Raw genomic sequence first — 16,675 nt, 5'->3', positions numbered from 1 at the left:
CTTTTGACACTTTTCTAAGACTGAATCTAGTAAGTTCCAGACCATTATCTCTGCCCCCCCCCCCCCCCAAAAAAAAGATAAAACCAAAAGCTAAACTAGTGTTAAGCTATCAGGGACCACTCCTCCATATCTCAGAGAGCTATATTTGTTAGTCTGGAAGCAAATCAGTGCTTTCCCTAAAGGGAGAACATTGTTGTGACTTCATGTAATTGTTTTTGAGCCATTGCTCTTTAATTTAGCTGAGCTGCAGCCATGGGAACTCTACCACGCCTTCGCTCTACGGGTATGTTTTAACTGTCAGCTCAGGAGGTCTAGGAGGTAGAGGGGTGTTTGTACATTCCCTCTCCTTGTGTTTGTTACCCACATAACCTAAGTGTTTCTCCTTGGCAGCTACTAACCTGGCACCCCACCCGTTCTTTGTAAGTGATTGTAGTGTGAGAGCACAGAGCAATGTGTTTTTGTATTTATCAGACTGCAGACTAACAGAGCTGGGAATTAATCAACCTTTCATTTCTAACACTGCCTGAGGAAACCTGCAAACTTTAAACAGTTTTTTTGATCTTATATTTCAAATTCTAGAGAGTATTTTCACACATTTCTGAGGGCTTTGGTTTAGTTGGTGGGTAGTTTCATGTTTTAGCGTTACCAGCTATTGCTATTGTGGCAAAGTATCAATCGCATTTTCCATTGTGAATTCCCCCATTTTTTGCTGGGGTTCATTTGTGAGACAGTCAGGAAGCAATATCTTCTATCCTACAGAAAATCTCTTCAAGGCTGATATTTTCAGTATTGCTTAGGAAATCTAGATGTACAATTCCCATTGAAATTAATGGGAGTAGTGCATCTAAATCCTTTAGGCAGCTTTGAAAAAAATCTCACTTTTTTGTAATAAAGGAATAATAATTTTTGGGTGGCTTCAGAAGCCCAATTTTAAGTCTAGAATTTTGTTGACTCTTGACCCTTGGTATAGTTTGGTGCCATCAAAAAACAGAGTACAGATAGGCCTGAGTAGCAAAATTTGGTTCCAGTTCTGGGTTTCAGACCCATCCCTCCTTCAAAATTCAGGAGTGGTCACATCTGGAGTTTTGGTTTACCCATTACACAGATGGGGCAAATAAAAAAATTGGCTTCAGATTTAGGTTTGAATTATGATTTTGAAGTTTGAGGGTAGTAGACTTGGGGTCTTGGTTTGAGCCCATCTCAAAAATAAATTAAGCCAAGGAGCTGTCAAACTGAAAAGCAAATGCTGTGGGGATGGGAGGGAAAGGTGAGGATTTTCCTCCCAATCTCATACTTCTAACTGTGAAGGGCTCTTCTCAGGACCTGTCAGTGGCTCTTTAACTAGGTACAGGAAGATCTTCCTTCCCCATCCAGCCAGGAGATGAGTGGACCAGGTAGAGCAGGACAATTTTTTCAATAAATATTTTACTGGCCAAAAAATATAGTTTTGAGACATCCCAAACTGTTCACAATACAGGTCAAATTTGTCAAATGTTTTCAGACGAATAAAAATGGGGACGGGGGAATTTTGAAAAAGTCAAAATGGGTCGTTTTGACTTTTCATTTTGAAATGATTGTTTCCAAATTTAGCTGATTTATCTTTTTTTAAAAAAAGTTAAAGACATCCAGAAATGAAACACAATGTTTCATTTTGTTCAATCCTAAACTAAACTTTTTTGGGGGGGAGGGTTTCATTAGCCTCTGAATTGAAAAAATCAATTATTTGCCCTGCTCTAGTGCCAGGCCTCTGCCAGTCTATGGAGTAAGAGTGCGGATTAGGGTTCTGTTGGGCAAGCAGGCAGGGCATGGAAACTCAAAAGGCAGGGGATGCTGCAGGTAAGGACAGAGGTTCACAAGCACACAGTGTGAATAAGGCCAAGGACAGGAATAGCAGAGGGTGCTATTATGCATGACAGAGATGTTCTGGCAGAGCTGCATGGAGCCTTAGAACTGGAAAAGCAGGTTGAGTTGGGTGGGAGTTCCAGGACTGGAATGGTAGAAGGTGCTGCAGCTCAAGATTGAGGTACAGCAGCTAAACTGTGTTGGGAAGGAGTTCATAGAGCCTGCCTGTGCAGTGCCTATGATGATTTGCACAAATACAATCCATTCCTCACTGCTCTGAGCACTAAATTTCATTGCTCAATCATCACATCCCAACCCCTTGTGTGCCACCCACCTTTTATGTCTTGCCTTTTACATTGTAAGCTCTGTTATTATTTAACATCTATATTGCATTAGTACCTAAATGCCACAGTTTGTGTTTGATGCAGTGGAAGGGAGCCAGTGAAGGGACTTAAAGAGACAGTGACATAGTCAGAACAACAAGACAAGGAGATGATCTTAGCAGCAGCATTTTGAATGGATATGAAAGGGGTGAGGTTGCAGGCACAAAAGCCAGAGAGCAGAAGATAGCTTAGTCAAGGCATGAGATGATCAGAGCTTGCATAAGAGTTTTAGCAATGTGGGCAGAGAGTTAAAATTGAAGCTTGGAGATGTTGTGCAAGAATAAATGGTAAGAATTAGACACAGCCTGGATCTGTGGGTCAAAGTAAAGGGCTGAGTCAAAGATGAAGCCAAGATTATGGGCTTGAGCAATGGGGAGGATGGTGGTGTCCTCTGAAAGAGAAAGGCGGAAAAGCATAGGGTTTGGGACGAAAGGTCAGGAACTTGGTTTTGGCCATGCTGAATTTCAATGGAAAGTTGGCCAGGAACTGTCATTTGTTATACCTGTGTACAGTTCCTAGAACATTTGGGCCGCGACCTGTTTGAAGCTAGGTGCTACTGGGGTGTTGTTGATAAGGGTAAGAACCACAGTGTGAACCCTCCCAAACTTGGGGGCAGGGGAGTATTTAAAATGAAACCCAGAACTGAACCACCCCTCCTTATAATTACACAAAACCTCCCCAGTGCTTTTTTTCCCCGTGCTCAAGCCATCTGTTTCCCTATTTCACCTGAAAAAAGCTTACCCAAGGAAAGTATCACAGTACATGCTCACTCCAGTTACGTTTACACTGCAAGTACAAGGAGTATACGTGACTTGGGTTAGCTCACCTGCATAAAATAGCAGTGAAGACACAGTAACTCAGCTTTTAATTCAGGTTAGCAGCTCGAGTTCAACCCCAGGTTCCCCTATAGGCTTGAACCCAAGCTAAAAGCAGAGTCTCCACTGCTATTTTAACCCAAGTTAGCTCACACAGGTTAGCTAACCTGAGTTAAGAACACATCTCTTTTTGCAGTGTAGACACACCTACACAAATGGGGTGGCTAGGTGGGAAAGTGAGCAGCTATTTAACATCCCCAGATTTTACTCTTCTCTGCGGTTAATATGTGAAAAAGGTTACTCAGTCCATCAGAGTTTTGCAATATTTTCACCCAAACCAACGAAACCAACAGAAATCAAATTGGTGCCATCCCATTGCAGAATAGGAGTCCTGGCGACTGAACAGCGCGTAACCATGTTGGAAATCATTAAAGAACAAGGTTGCATGTGAGTGGTTTTAAATGATAAAGCTGTGAGGTCAGTCTCAGCCTAAAAGGGATCCAGGCACACATTGTACTGGGAAGAGAGAAATCTGAGCTAGCTACATGAGCATTCCGTACCTCCTCGTCACCCCAAGATGACTAGTGAGACTGGGGACAGTTTGAAGAGACCGAGGGGCATGGGAGCGGCAAAGAGGAAAAGCAGTCCTGCAAAATCAAAACGGATTAGGAGGTTGCTAAACCTCTTCGTTTGCACAGCTGTGCCAGGCCCATCAAAGACAAAGCTTTGCTCAGAAGAGAGGGCGTTGCTCTTGGTTAAACAGCCAGTTGATTTTTCAACCCTGAAATTTCCACAAAAAAATGACAGAACTTTTTTTTCAACGTGAATTTTTTATTTGGCAAGCTTTTGATTAGTTCCTGATCTGTCACATCTCAAGACTTCAGTTCAAATTCTTCCACTGGATATACCAAGTGAAAATTAGTTAGTAGTGTCAGTATAGTTGTCCATCTATGCACATCACAAACTCACCATATACACATGGCTCAGTTGATAGTCTCCACTCAAGAAAGACCCAGGTCTGAAATAGCAGGATCTCCAGGGATCTCTCAGAGCTGACATGCATTGATCGAATGCTATTGAGTGTGCAGGCACAGGCTAGGAACAGCAATGAAAGTGCCAGTCTAGAGAAATGGCTCTTATTTCTTATGTACTTATACACCTGAGCACTTCAATCTTTAATGCAGACATCCTTCCAACACCTTGTGAGGTAGGGCAGTGCTATTATCCCCACTTTACAGATCAGGAACCGAGGCACAGAGAAATGAAGTGACTTGCCCAAGGTCACACAGGGAGTCTGTGGCAGAGTAAGGAATTGAACCTGAATCTCCCAAGTCCCACATAGCACCCTAGCCACTAAACCATGCATATTGTGGGCCAGGATTAAAACAATAAATTAAAACTATACTGCAGTTCTTATATAGCACTTTTCATTCATAGATTTCAAAGTGCTTTACAAAGGAGGTCAGTGTCATTTTACAGATGAGGAAGCTGAGGTGACATGACTTGCCCAAAGCCATCCAGGAGGCCAGCGGTAGAGCTGGGAATAGAACCCAGGTCTCCGGGTTCACTGCTGTATCCACTAGGCAACACTTCCCCCTGTTTTGTTTTAACTGTGTGCTATATGGGAAGACATGAGCGCATGACCATTGAAGCAGTGGGTACTTTGGTTCAAGGCAGAAGATCATCTTGTCCAGGTATTTATAGAGCACCCATTGACAGAGCTGCGAGTGTGGGAAAGTATACACAACACTAGGTCCTGTTAGCTTTAGCCTGTGCAAAAAGCCCCTTGCTTTTAGGAACATTAAATTAACTACAAAGTAAATAAATGAAAATGAAGAGTTCTCTCTTGCTATTGTGTTGCAGGCATCGTTTGTTAGATGCTGCTGTACTGTGGAGTCCTTATCTCTCCCTCCAGATAAACTAAATCAGGACTCCCGAGGCTGACTTTCCTAGAGTGTTCTCATCTGCCAGAGATTTAGCTGCCCTTTTCTTGTATGTTTTGCTAGAGAGTGATTTTTTTTAAATTTTACTTTAACCCCCAGAACACTCATCATTCACTCACACACTCAGGACATAAAGGACTGAGGAGGGATGCTCCAAGGATTTTTGTTCACGTTGATGAACTTTACTTTCCATAGGCAGTGACAGGATCTCTGTTAAACACAGATGCTTCAGCCATGCTAAAAAAGTGGTGCCTTGTGTAGGGTAGAACCTTGAAGAGCTCATAGACAGATCGGTCACTCCCACCTCTTCCCATACCATTACAGTAATTAGACTTAGCTCCCCCATCACTCTTGCTTTCAGTATTCTTGTAATGGGGCTTAATGAGCATTCAGCTGTTGAAATATGAATCAAATATACAAATTACACTTGAAGTCACTGGGGAAAATCAGCTGACTGTTATTTCGAGCCCCAGTGACTTTTCTCACTCTGCAGGGGTATTTGGTCCAGAGACATGGAAAAGGCAGGTCCCAGGTGGATAAATGAGGCTTGGATTTTCAGTTCAGCTGGAGGAAGATTTGGTGAGACACCATTGCTTTTTTAGCTTAAAGACATTATCTATTCATCCTGCTGATTTATTCTGTAAAGGGGGCTGAAATCTACTTTTAATTAAAGCCTATGGGCCAGAGCATAAATGTAGGACGTGCATTATCTTCTATGCACAATGGATCTCACTGATGCTAATGGGACATTTCCACAAAAAGCAAGGGTCAAATATGGCCTTTCTGTGATAACTCAGCTTTTAGATATTATGATTGTTATTTAAGTACCTGACTGTCACATTCAGCATCATTCAGTAGGAAAATACACTCCACTTTTAGGACCACCACTATTTCTGCCCTTTATTTCTCTTCCTTTCCCACCTTCCTTTCAATGCTTCTCTTCTACTTCCCTGTCTTTGTGTCCTGCTGCCTTGCTACCCTCTGCTTTTCTCTCTCTGCAGTCCCTCCAGCCCTGCCACGTGGCTTCCCTCTTGTCTCTTTCATAATTTATCTGCTGAAATGGTCAACGTTGAAATAATTTATACCAGGGTAAAAACTATAGTGCCTTCTCTCCAACTAGGATTTTACATTGTTAGCTTCCTCAGTATAAAAGCACACTTTTTTTTGCAGTGAAGAAAAAGCTTTAGTTCTATTCCTCCCTCCAACAGGGTTCTTCTTGAGTAAATCAGTTAATTGCTCCGTGCCTCAGTTTGCCTACCTGTAAAATGGGGATAGTGCCCAAGTTCTACTGTTTTATTAGAAGAATGGAGAGAAAATATGTGAGACCAAACAAATGCAAATAAATGTTGAATGACAATAAATTATCTAAATTCTTGAACAGATATTTTAAAGTTTATATTAATAATATATATCTACTTTTTTTGATTGGTGACCAAGGACTATACAAAACAAAGTGACACCCAGCTATATGACATGTTGGTATATGTCCAGACTGCTGAAGAAAAATAATGTGTATATATCATGTACGTGTATATATACAGAAATGTCTAAATATGAATACTCGTATACAAATACATACACTGTGGATTTGGGTAATCTATTCAAATGTTAAATAGTAGCAAAAATCCTGTATTCATTTTTGAATTTTCCAAAAACATATTCAGCTGTTCCATCCACCAGAAAACATCTGTCTCGGGAACTGGAAATTGGGGATTAACAAAATCCAGTTCCTTTCGAGGGTGATTTTGATCCAGCTGCACCCAGTTATGAAAGTTAAAACAAAAAAATCACAACAAAACAGCCATCACTTTAGGATGACTTTAGAAAGCAGCTCTGAAACCTCCTAGCAACAACTACCTAATTATCTCTGCAGGTTGGTGTTCCTGTTCTAAGCTGCAATAAAACACCCTGTCACCAGACCTAACTTTTACTGCTGTAATTCACAAGTGGGTATCTGCTACGCAGCAGGGGCTGACGGTTAACATACATTTTGCACAGAAAGTAGAGTTTGTTTTCAAGATCTACAGAACCTTGAACCTATTTCAGCACCCAACCTATGATGGTAATCAGTATTGTATGTAAACCTGTGGACATTTCATGAATCAAGATCACTACTGGAATTAACTGGGCCTTGGTCATTTACAAAGGAACAGCCTGGTGGATCTCTCCCGGCCCTATATGCCCTGTATTCCAGTCATGTGTACTCATTTTAATTTCCTGAAGAATCATTTATGTTCTGCAGAAGATGGGGAAGGATGGTCGGGTGGTTAGGGTGCTAGCCTGGACTTAGGAGATCTGTCTTCGTTTCATTGCTCTGCCGCAGACTTCTTGTGTGACCGTGGAACAAATCACTTGGTCTCTCTGTGCCTCAGTTCCCTGTCTGTAAAACGGACACAGTAGTACTTTCTTATCTTACAAGGCTGTTGTGGGATTAAAGATTGTGAGGCATGCAGATACTACATAGAAAGAAGGCCATGCAAATATCATGGCTAGAGAGGAGGGCATTTTGTTCGTCAGGCCTTTTATTAATAAATTGTGAGTTCTCTAAATTAAGGGTTGAAGTGGGCTGGCTCATGACAGCTTGGAATGTTGCTACTCTTCCTTTGTGTTTGCAGGGAGCCTGAGAAGCATATCTGAGAGAGGAGTGAATTGCTTCAATCCATGCCAATTAATGTTAACTCTGAATAGTAATGAAGACATTTTCAATATTGTCAGCATGATCAGGCTTTCCTATAAATTGTCACATCCTACAACTAAATTGTTAAACATCAAAGGCTACAGACAATTTTCTGCGTAGGTGATGAATTAACAGTATTCCGACACTGGATAATGGGGAAAAATGGTTTGAGTACAAAAGTCAACAGAGTCTGCTGTCTGTAATTTAACCTGGAAACACAATACATCATACAAAGGAAATTGTATGGTTTAATGGATATGAATCTTTCATCTCCATTAACGATGAGCCCGAACTGCAAAGTTCACATCTAGATCTAGAACTTTTATAGAGTTTGGGGTTATCCAGATCCAGGAGTTTGATTGCACCAATTATACGGTGAGGGGCTATGTCAGAAGGTTTTTTGTTTTTGTGGGGGGAGCAGATTTTTCTTGCAGTTACTGTGGTGTAAATCAGAAGTAATTCACTAGAACCAGCTGAGCAACACCAGTGTAAAACTGGCATAAATGAGAAGAGAATTGGGCCTGGATCTGAAAGTCATGATGAGCATCTCATGACTTCTTGGAGGTCTCAGTCTAATTCCTAGCAGGTCTACACTAATTTCACTTTCTCAATTATTTAAATTATTATTATGTTGGTTATTATTAAGTTGTCTTCCAGTGGTAAATTGGGCCCCAACCAGAATTGTGGCCCCATTATGCTAGGCATTGTACAAACACAGAGTAAGACTTAGTCCCTGCCTTGAAGAGCTCACAGGCTAAATATGGCAGGAGTGGGTGAGAAGGGAAGGCAGAAGGGGATTAGTTAAAAGAAAAGGAAGGGAGGTGGTCAGGGAGGAAAGCAGTGCTGGATTAAAGAATTTTGGGGCCTGTTGCTATGGAATTTGGGGGGGCCTCCACTTTCCTTAAACTAGACAGAGCATATGGGGGGCAGATATTCTGACTAGGCAGCAAACCTGAGCGCTGCTGTGACCCCAAGCACCAGGTCACAATGCCACCCACTCAAATTTGGCCTGGTCGTTCCCCCATTATGATGGAGGGGTTACTGGGACAAACCTGAATGAGTGGAGCTGCAACCTGGTGCTTGCCCCCCACCCCATAACTATGTTTATGTGTATTGTTGATTTGGGTTGTGTGTTTTGTTTTGTTTTGTTTTCTGGTGGTTGGGGCCCTATGCAAGTGAATTTAGGGCACATTGGTTAATCCGGGCCTGGAGAAAAACATGGAGAGGTGTGTAGAAGGAGACTGAAGTGAGGTGCCTGTGAAGGAAGAGGAGCAAAACCCCACATCCCTGAGATCTCATAGCTGGAGACGTAACCATTCCAGAGGGATTAGGATTCTTTCACTCTATTTCAGTTTGGTGGAACAGCTTCCATTTGCTCATGTGGTGCTCCTAGAATTTTGGAGTTAAACCAAAAATTCTCCTTCCTCTATCTCCCTCTTTATTTCATAGAATCATAGGACTGGAAGTGACCTTGAGAGGTCATCTACTCCAGTCCCCTGCACTCATGGCTGGATTAAGTATTATCTAGACCACCCCTGACAGGTGTTTGTCCAACCTGCTCTTAAAAACCTCCAATGATGGAGATTCCACAACCTCCCTGGGCAATTTATTTCAGTGCTTAACCACCCTGACAGGAAGTCTTTCCTAATATCTAACCTAAACTGCCCTTGCTGCAATTTAAACCCATTGCTTCTTGTCCTAGCCTCAGAGGGTAAGGAAAATAATTTCCCCCCCCTCCTCCTTGTAACAACCTTTTATGTATTTGCTTTGCATCCCTGAGATTCCTCACTACTCTGAGAGTTGAAATGCCCGCTGGCAGAAATTAGAGCATCCCTGGAAATGTCCAAATTTATAGTAGCCTCCCAAGAGTTGCCTAATCTGGAGCAGCCAAGAATCTCCATAGTGGCATTCTCTATAGAGACTCCTCCTGCCCCCAAAATACTGACGCCTTCCCTCACACCCAGCATAGCCCCTATGCTTGGATTTGGGTGGGAGCAATGTAGTACCACTTACAGCAGCCAAACGTTACGCTTGAACTGGCAGAATGCTCCTTGATCCGTTGGAGCACAGTTCCGTCCCATATATGCCATCAGAACAGCACGTAGGGGCTGGAGCAGGGAATTGAATCTCTCCTAATGAATCTGTTGCTAGGAGAGCACAGTATTCAGTTTATTAAAGTCTGTGGGTGTGTGTGGAAGGGATGAAATGTGTGGAAGGGGGGGGTGAAGCATTTTTAAGTGAGGTTGGGGATATCCTTCCCATCGAATATTAATTTAAATATCTGGCATTTGTTGCAATCTGTTCTGTTGCTAAAGGCTGATATATTCTCATGAGCCCTAGGGATAAGTGATCTCTGCCAGGAATGATTCAGGAGCACTGAAAGAGACTGCAGAATCACCTGGACTCTCCCAAGCATTGGATGGCAGAATTTTAACAAGGAATTCCTGACAACTCCCCTCCAGCACATCTAAGTTTTTATACAATGCTCATTGCCTTGGTATCTGGGTGCCATGGTATCACCACTGCTTCCCAATCCTAAACCTTATGAAAATGATGAGATGAGACCCTCAACTCCATCTTTTATCCATCTCATAGGAAGGTCAGTGGTGCGGATCTAAGTAGACATCAGAGAGCCCAACCTCTCCCTGCTGGGATTGAATCTCTGCACCACTCTCAGGCTCACTCCCTTTCTGAAAAGGTCCCCATTTCAAGTCTGTGATGCTTTCACGTGCAACAACGTGTGGGTGGGAAGCTCTGTATCAGCTACACCACTAGCACAGTCCTCAGGTATATGAGCCTGCAGAATAAAGAAATAGTACAACAATGCCTCATTGGAGAACAGCCTTTCCTGGAACATTAAACTAAAGAGAGAATGCTCAGGCTATGGTCTCTGTAGATTGTGTTCCTGGAAAAGCTGTTCAATTATTGATAAAGGTCCTACTGACATCACCAAAAGACAATGAGGCTCTTGCTTCCCTTTAGTAACTTCTTACTCAGCAGATATCACTTTTACAACTCGGCAGAATCAGGAATGCAGAGACATCAGCTGAAATACAATATTCATACTGCAGAGAAAGGACACTGTACAGCCTTTTTATTTTTAAACTGTAAAGAAAGAAATGTGCCGGCATAACACAGAGTGAACATTATTTTGCAAAATGCTATTACTCTGACCCTTCCTGGAGCTTTTCTATAATGCTGGTAAAAGCAAATTGTTGTTTTATTTTATCATTTATGGTTGGTCTCGGGTTCCATCCACCTCTTTGCCCAGTATAGGTAAAGGAAGACCGATGCAAATACAATGGCCTAATTCAATTTAGCAGGCACCATTCTAGCTAGTAAAGTTTGTCCCTGTTTTACTCAGGGTACAGTTCTGACATCTCTTGCGGGGGAGGGGCACTAGCCCTATGTGATCCAATTCCAGTCCTAGGTGACCAAAGTTAGCACCTTGAATTCAAACCTCTTTGAAGGGGTGGGGAACAGCAGGATCTCCAAACATGTCCCTCTAGATTCAGTTCCAGGCTGGATCTAGACTGGAATTTCAAAAGAACTTTGTGAGATTCTGGCATCATTGAACCTGAGTCCTGAGGCTAATTTGTCCCCAAACCTCAACCGTGAATGGCAGCCTAACATGGCAGCCTAAAGTAAATCCACATACAGAGTGCCTTCTCAATCCACTTGTAGTATTCATTCACATCTCTGAACCTGCTGGTGGCTGCCATACCACTAACAAATGTGATCACTGGCACCACTATGGAGCCTAATGACTGAGGGCTTGCCTACACAGTGGGGTAATGTGCTCTATGGGAGTATGATTTCTAAAGCACACTAATGTGTTGCACATTAATTGATCCATGTAGACCCTGCTGGTGCACTTCAACATAGTACTGTTAAAAACAATACTATGTTAAAGCATGCTACGGAACTTTTAGTGCACACAGAACTTTTAGGGTCTGTATGGACTAATTAATTTGCAGCACAATAATATGCTTTAGAAATCACACCCCCATACAGTGCATTACTCCCCTGTGTACACAAGCCATGAGTCTCATTACAGAAGCAAGACATATGCTCCCATGCAGGCAGTGCTGAATGTCATGTAGGGCTTTTGTGTCAACTTGAAATCACTAGGCCTGAAGCCTTCCATAAGTTTCACATGTTGTTGCATCGTCAAGACAGCACAATAGTGTGCTCCAGCAGGGAGGGTCATCTTGGTCATGGAGTTTCACACCATGACTTCCCTTCTGCTTGAGAGAGCTGCAAAGTCAGAGGCTGCCAAACCAGCTGCTCTCCCACTTCCATTCAGGTTTAATAGCCAAAAGAATGTCTGTGTTTAAGCAACCTGTTTGCTGTTCGAAGAGTAAACAGCAAGGTTCTCCTGTTAGTGATTGCTCCTGTATTAAAAGTAGATGTAAACATAGCGTTGCCAATAATACTAGTCACAGGCTTCAGACCTTTTCCAGCAGAAAGGTGGATGCCATTGGGAGAAATGATTTTAAATAAAAAATATGGGCCGGATCCTCAGCTGATGTAAATTGGCAGGATCTGAGAATCTGGCCTAATATTTGTCAACACATATGATAACCTGTTAATATTAATATGTTCTGTTTTCCTAGCACCTTGCATCCCAAAGCATTTCACAAATGATATTCATTCAACCCCACTGAAATGCAGCCAGCTTTGGGGTGGATGACAGAAGTCAGGCAGATGACTCTCTGGTAGGGAGGGGGGAAGGAAATTTTGGCCACAGACACTTGAACATTCTTGATTTTTCTCTCAGTGGTTTGGGATCTTTAATCTATGTGCAAAGAAGTCAGCACTTTGATTTCAGTTCTTATCTGAAAATATGCAAACAATAAAACAGCAGAGTACTCTATGTTGGAAAGATAAAGGGCTGAATCATGCCTGCCAGGATTTTGAACCTGTGTTCCAGTGAGCCTAGTTATTTGAAATCTGCTGTGTAGACCACTGAGCGTCCCTTCCAAGAATATTCAGTAGTGATGGTTGAAGCAGAAAAATATTCAGATGAACATTCAGATATTTTGATAAATGTTAGCCAAATTTATCTGAATCTTACTTTGAGAAACCTAGCAAGAACAAGCTTTTCTATGGCATCTCCAGCCGTAGAATCCAAGTTGGATCAGAACTTCAGTCAGAATAGTGCAGAAAATTAGAATGTCCCTGATGTTCCCAACTGAGAAGATCCATAAAAACTACAGGAAAAAGTTAGCCAATATTTTTAATCTCAAAAGAGAGACAGATGCATTTTATTTCACTCATTACAGCAGGGATCGGCAACCTTTGGCACGCGGCTCACCAGGGTAAGCACCCTAGCAGGCCAGGCCGGTTTGTTTACCTGCCGCGTCTGCAGGTTCAGCCGATTGCGGCTCCCACTGGCCAATGGAGGCGGCGGGAAGTGCGGCCAGCACATCCCTCGGCCCGCACCACTTCCCACAGCCCCCATTGGCCTGGAGTGGCGAACCGCGGCCAGTGGGAGCCGTGATCGGCTGAACCTGCAGACGCGGCAGGTAAACAAACTGGCCCGGCCCGCCAGGGTGCTTACCCTGGCGAGCCGTATGCCAAAGGTTGCCAATCCCTGCAATACAGGTAAAATTAGGGTCAGTTTCTTTTATTCCAACAGATTTATCTGTCCCTAATGCTACCCAGGTTTTTCTCTCTATATGAACTTTCAGGTCATATCTACTGATATTTTTTTTAAGTGCCCATTGCCATGGCAATCCCTTCAATCTCTGTACAGTTCCAACAAATCAATATCCATCCTTGCATTATACCAACCAACCAATAACTTAGCTAGGCCATCTTCTAACATACATTTGACAAAAAATGTGTCTTATATCATGCCCTGAGGGTGACAAACTAAGTTTCATAGCCAAGTGCTTTCCCCTGAAACTCTAGTCCCTCAAGGATACATAAGAGAGACCTATTGAACACTCAGCAGAATGGAGATAACTTGATCTGAAGCAGTGGAGATCTGATATGGGACAAGTAAACTGATTTTGTTAAAGTTTTTTTCCCCTGCTTACAAAACTAAAGCAGCTGCCAGGAACACATGGATGAACCACTGCACAGCTCTGAGCTTTGAGAACAAGGAATTTAGAGTCTGTGACGTTGTTTTCCTCTGTGTCATTCTTAGCTGACAAGTAGTAGCAGTTACCAGAAACCATCCTGCACTTTGTACTAAAATATAAACTGTGCTGAATACTTGTCATAGTCCTTTGAGCTTGCTCCTGACTACTGCCGAGTTTAATACTGAAAATGGCAGCACTAACCTGTCTGATGTAATCCATTCCATTACAGATAGTTACAGCATGCCATATTACAGTATAAAGGCTGAGGCTTAGAGACTATAAAGATGAGACAAGCCGACAAAACCAATGTGTTCAAAATGAAGGCTGATGCTGTGGGGTTCATTCCCCGGACTATACAGTCACATAACTCCTTTTGATGCCAGTGGGAGTATGTATAAGGCAAAATTCAGATGTAGTGTAAGCAGGAAGTCAATGAAGTTACTTTTGTCTGCAACATGACTGAATTTGGACATAAGTCTCTAACTTATGCTAGAGGTGCATAATTACAAATGTTCAGCATCCAAAGCCAGCTCTAGGATTCACATAAGGGGGGAGGAGGGAGTCTGCAAAAATGCTGACAAGGGCATGCCCTTCCCTTGCCTCACTGTTAGAAGGGGGGGCTCTACTCTCTGCCCTATGGGGAGGTGAGCATATAAGAATGTCTCTCTTCCCTACTCCCCATCCTGTACTGTCCTTTCACCAGGACCAGCAAGCAGCCTAGAAGAAGATTGTGGTCTGTGAGTGACTCAAAGTCTGAAACTCATGTGCAACTGAGTAACATGTTAAGGCACTTATTTTTCTCCTGGAGAGATCCTCACCCCCATTTCCCTCTCTCTGAGTCTTGGCTAGAAAGTGTTGTTTGAGAGCCATACTGAGCAGTTTTTTAATATTTAATGGTGTGACTTGACTAGGTGAATTCCTAAATGTTTCCAGAGCCCAGTTATTTTCTCCAATCCACCCTCCATTGTGGTCTCTATCGTGTATTCTGCACTAATCCTGCTAGAATTTTCACTTATCTCAGTAGGTGCTCTGCCTGCAGAATGTGCCATAGAGACCTGCCTTTTAAATTATAGGTTTCCATTGAAGATCACAGAGGATAAATTTGCCTCGGAATTTCAGGTTCTTGTGACTTGGAGTAAAAAACCACCCACCAACCCACCCAAACCAACCAACCAACCAACTCCAGATAATGAGATCTAAATGCAGTGCTGTGTATTGGACAGAAACAGACCTAAGACAAGAAGTTTATTTCCCCAAAGTCTTTGAGAAGTTGGAGCTGAGGTTCTCATTTGGATCTATTTCTAATTTTGCATTTAGTTTATACTGGAAGTTTAAAATGGAGAAAACATGCATGGCATTATACATCCATTATTTACCTAATAAAGCAGGATCCAAACTGGCTTCTAGCTTTTTGCATTGGCTTCCGTAGTGCTGTTGTCACAAATAATGTTGCTTTTCCAGTATATCAGGTAAGCTGATTTCAACTGCAGTTTCCCCTCTCCTGACCACCGTATTGCTGGCATTTGAAAAGATTCATTTCATGTACCTATTGATTACCTGACATGTTACTCTAATCTCTAGGAAATACAAACATACCTCCTATATCATACAGATGCCTTCAGATCCATTTACTTTGCTTGGGTAAATAAAGCATATTTTGCCAGGTTTTGTAAGTGTATTAGAAATGGGCCTGATTCTAATATCACACAGGCTTTACACTTGTGCAGTTCCAATGACCTTAGTGATATTACTTGTGAGCACATAAACAGAACCAGAATATCTATATATATTTTTATTTTTTAAGGGATTAGATGCCTTAAAAGCACTCAGCTATCATGATCCCATTACCAGTCTGCTGTAGGTGCCTAGATAGAAGACTGGTAATGGTTTAGGGAGTTTTTAACCATTAGGTCATTGTGTCAGCTCCTTCATAGTGATTGAAAGTCATTTCTTTCTGCTGCCTGTTCAGTGGTTTATGAAGTTGGTGGTCTCAGTCACTTCTCTGTATAGCATTCACTGACCTACAAAAGGCCTTCAACACAGTTAGCAGGAATGGCATATACAAGATCCTGTTGAAAATTGGCTGTCTGCAAAAAGTGCTCTCCCTGTTTAAGGAGTTCCATGAGGGAATAAAGGCAACTATCCAGTATGAAAATGAAACATCGTCTGAGTTTAGCATTGATACTAGCAGGCTGTGTCTTAGCACCTATTGGTTTTGGCATCTTCTTCTCTATTCTTCTTAAGTACGCTTTTGGAAATAATCAATCTGGCATACTAATTGAATTGAGGACGGATGGCAGCTTGTTCAAACATCAGATGATTTCAGAGCAAAAGGCACGTCACCCAGTTCATTATTTGGGATCTGCTCTTTGCAGATGACACTGCATTCATCTCTAACTCACCTGATGAATTGCAGATCATGATGAATAAGTTCTCTGATGCATGTATCAAGTTCGGCCCGGTAATCAGTATCACGAAAACAGTTCTCAAGTCACAAGGCACCAACATCCCACCTAAAATCTACATTAATAATGAAGCTCTGCACAACATGGATCACTTCTGCTCAACTCTGACCAGCTCACATAGCCTGGATAGAGAACTTGATGTGAGAATTGGCAAAGCCTCTGTCACCTTTGGCAAATTTACCTCATGTTTGGAACAGCAAACTGCTAACCCTGAACACAAATGTGTCCGTTTATCGGGCTTGTGTCCTGCGTAGCCTCCTTTTCAGCTGTGAAAGCTGGGTCACGTACGCCAAGCAGGAGCAGCTTCCAACTTTGCTGTCTCAGAAAAATCTTTGAAGTCATTTGGGACCAGTGGAGCACTAATAACGAGATCCTTGAGAGAACCAACCAGCAGTCTGTGCAGACTATGCTGGATGCTTGCAGGCTTCGGTGGCTGGGACACATGGAGTGCATGCCTCAAG

The 16,675-nt window shown here is 42.5% G+C and overlaps 1 protein-coding gene across 3 annotated transcripts in view; it reads left to right on the top strand.

The window, feature by feature from the left end:
• Positions 1-252: 252 nt before the first annotated feature.
• Positions 253-16,675, top strand: part of CPEB4 (cytoplasmic polyadenylation element binding protein 4) — an 86,262-nt gene continuing 69,839 nt past the window's right edge. For 2 of the 3 annotated variants that reach the window (XM_034779710.1, XM_034779709.1), the window contains exon 1: positions 253-283. The gene's annotated coding sequence lies outside the window, so the exon portion shown is untranslated. The remainder of the gene's footprint in view (positions 284-16,675) is intronic. The other variant, XM_034779712.1, reaches the window with a different exon arrangement.

Source organism: Trachemys scripta, chromosome 8 (assembly GCF_013100865.1).
Source record: "Trachemys scripta elegans isolate TJP31775 chromosome 8, CAS_Tse_1.0, whole genome shotgun sequence".
NCBI classification, from domain to species: Eukaryota; Metazoa; Chordata; order Testudines; family Emydidae; genus Trachemys; species Trachemys scripta.
This window is presented reverse-complemented; position numbering and strand designations above follow the sequence as displayed.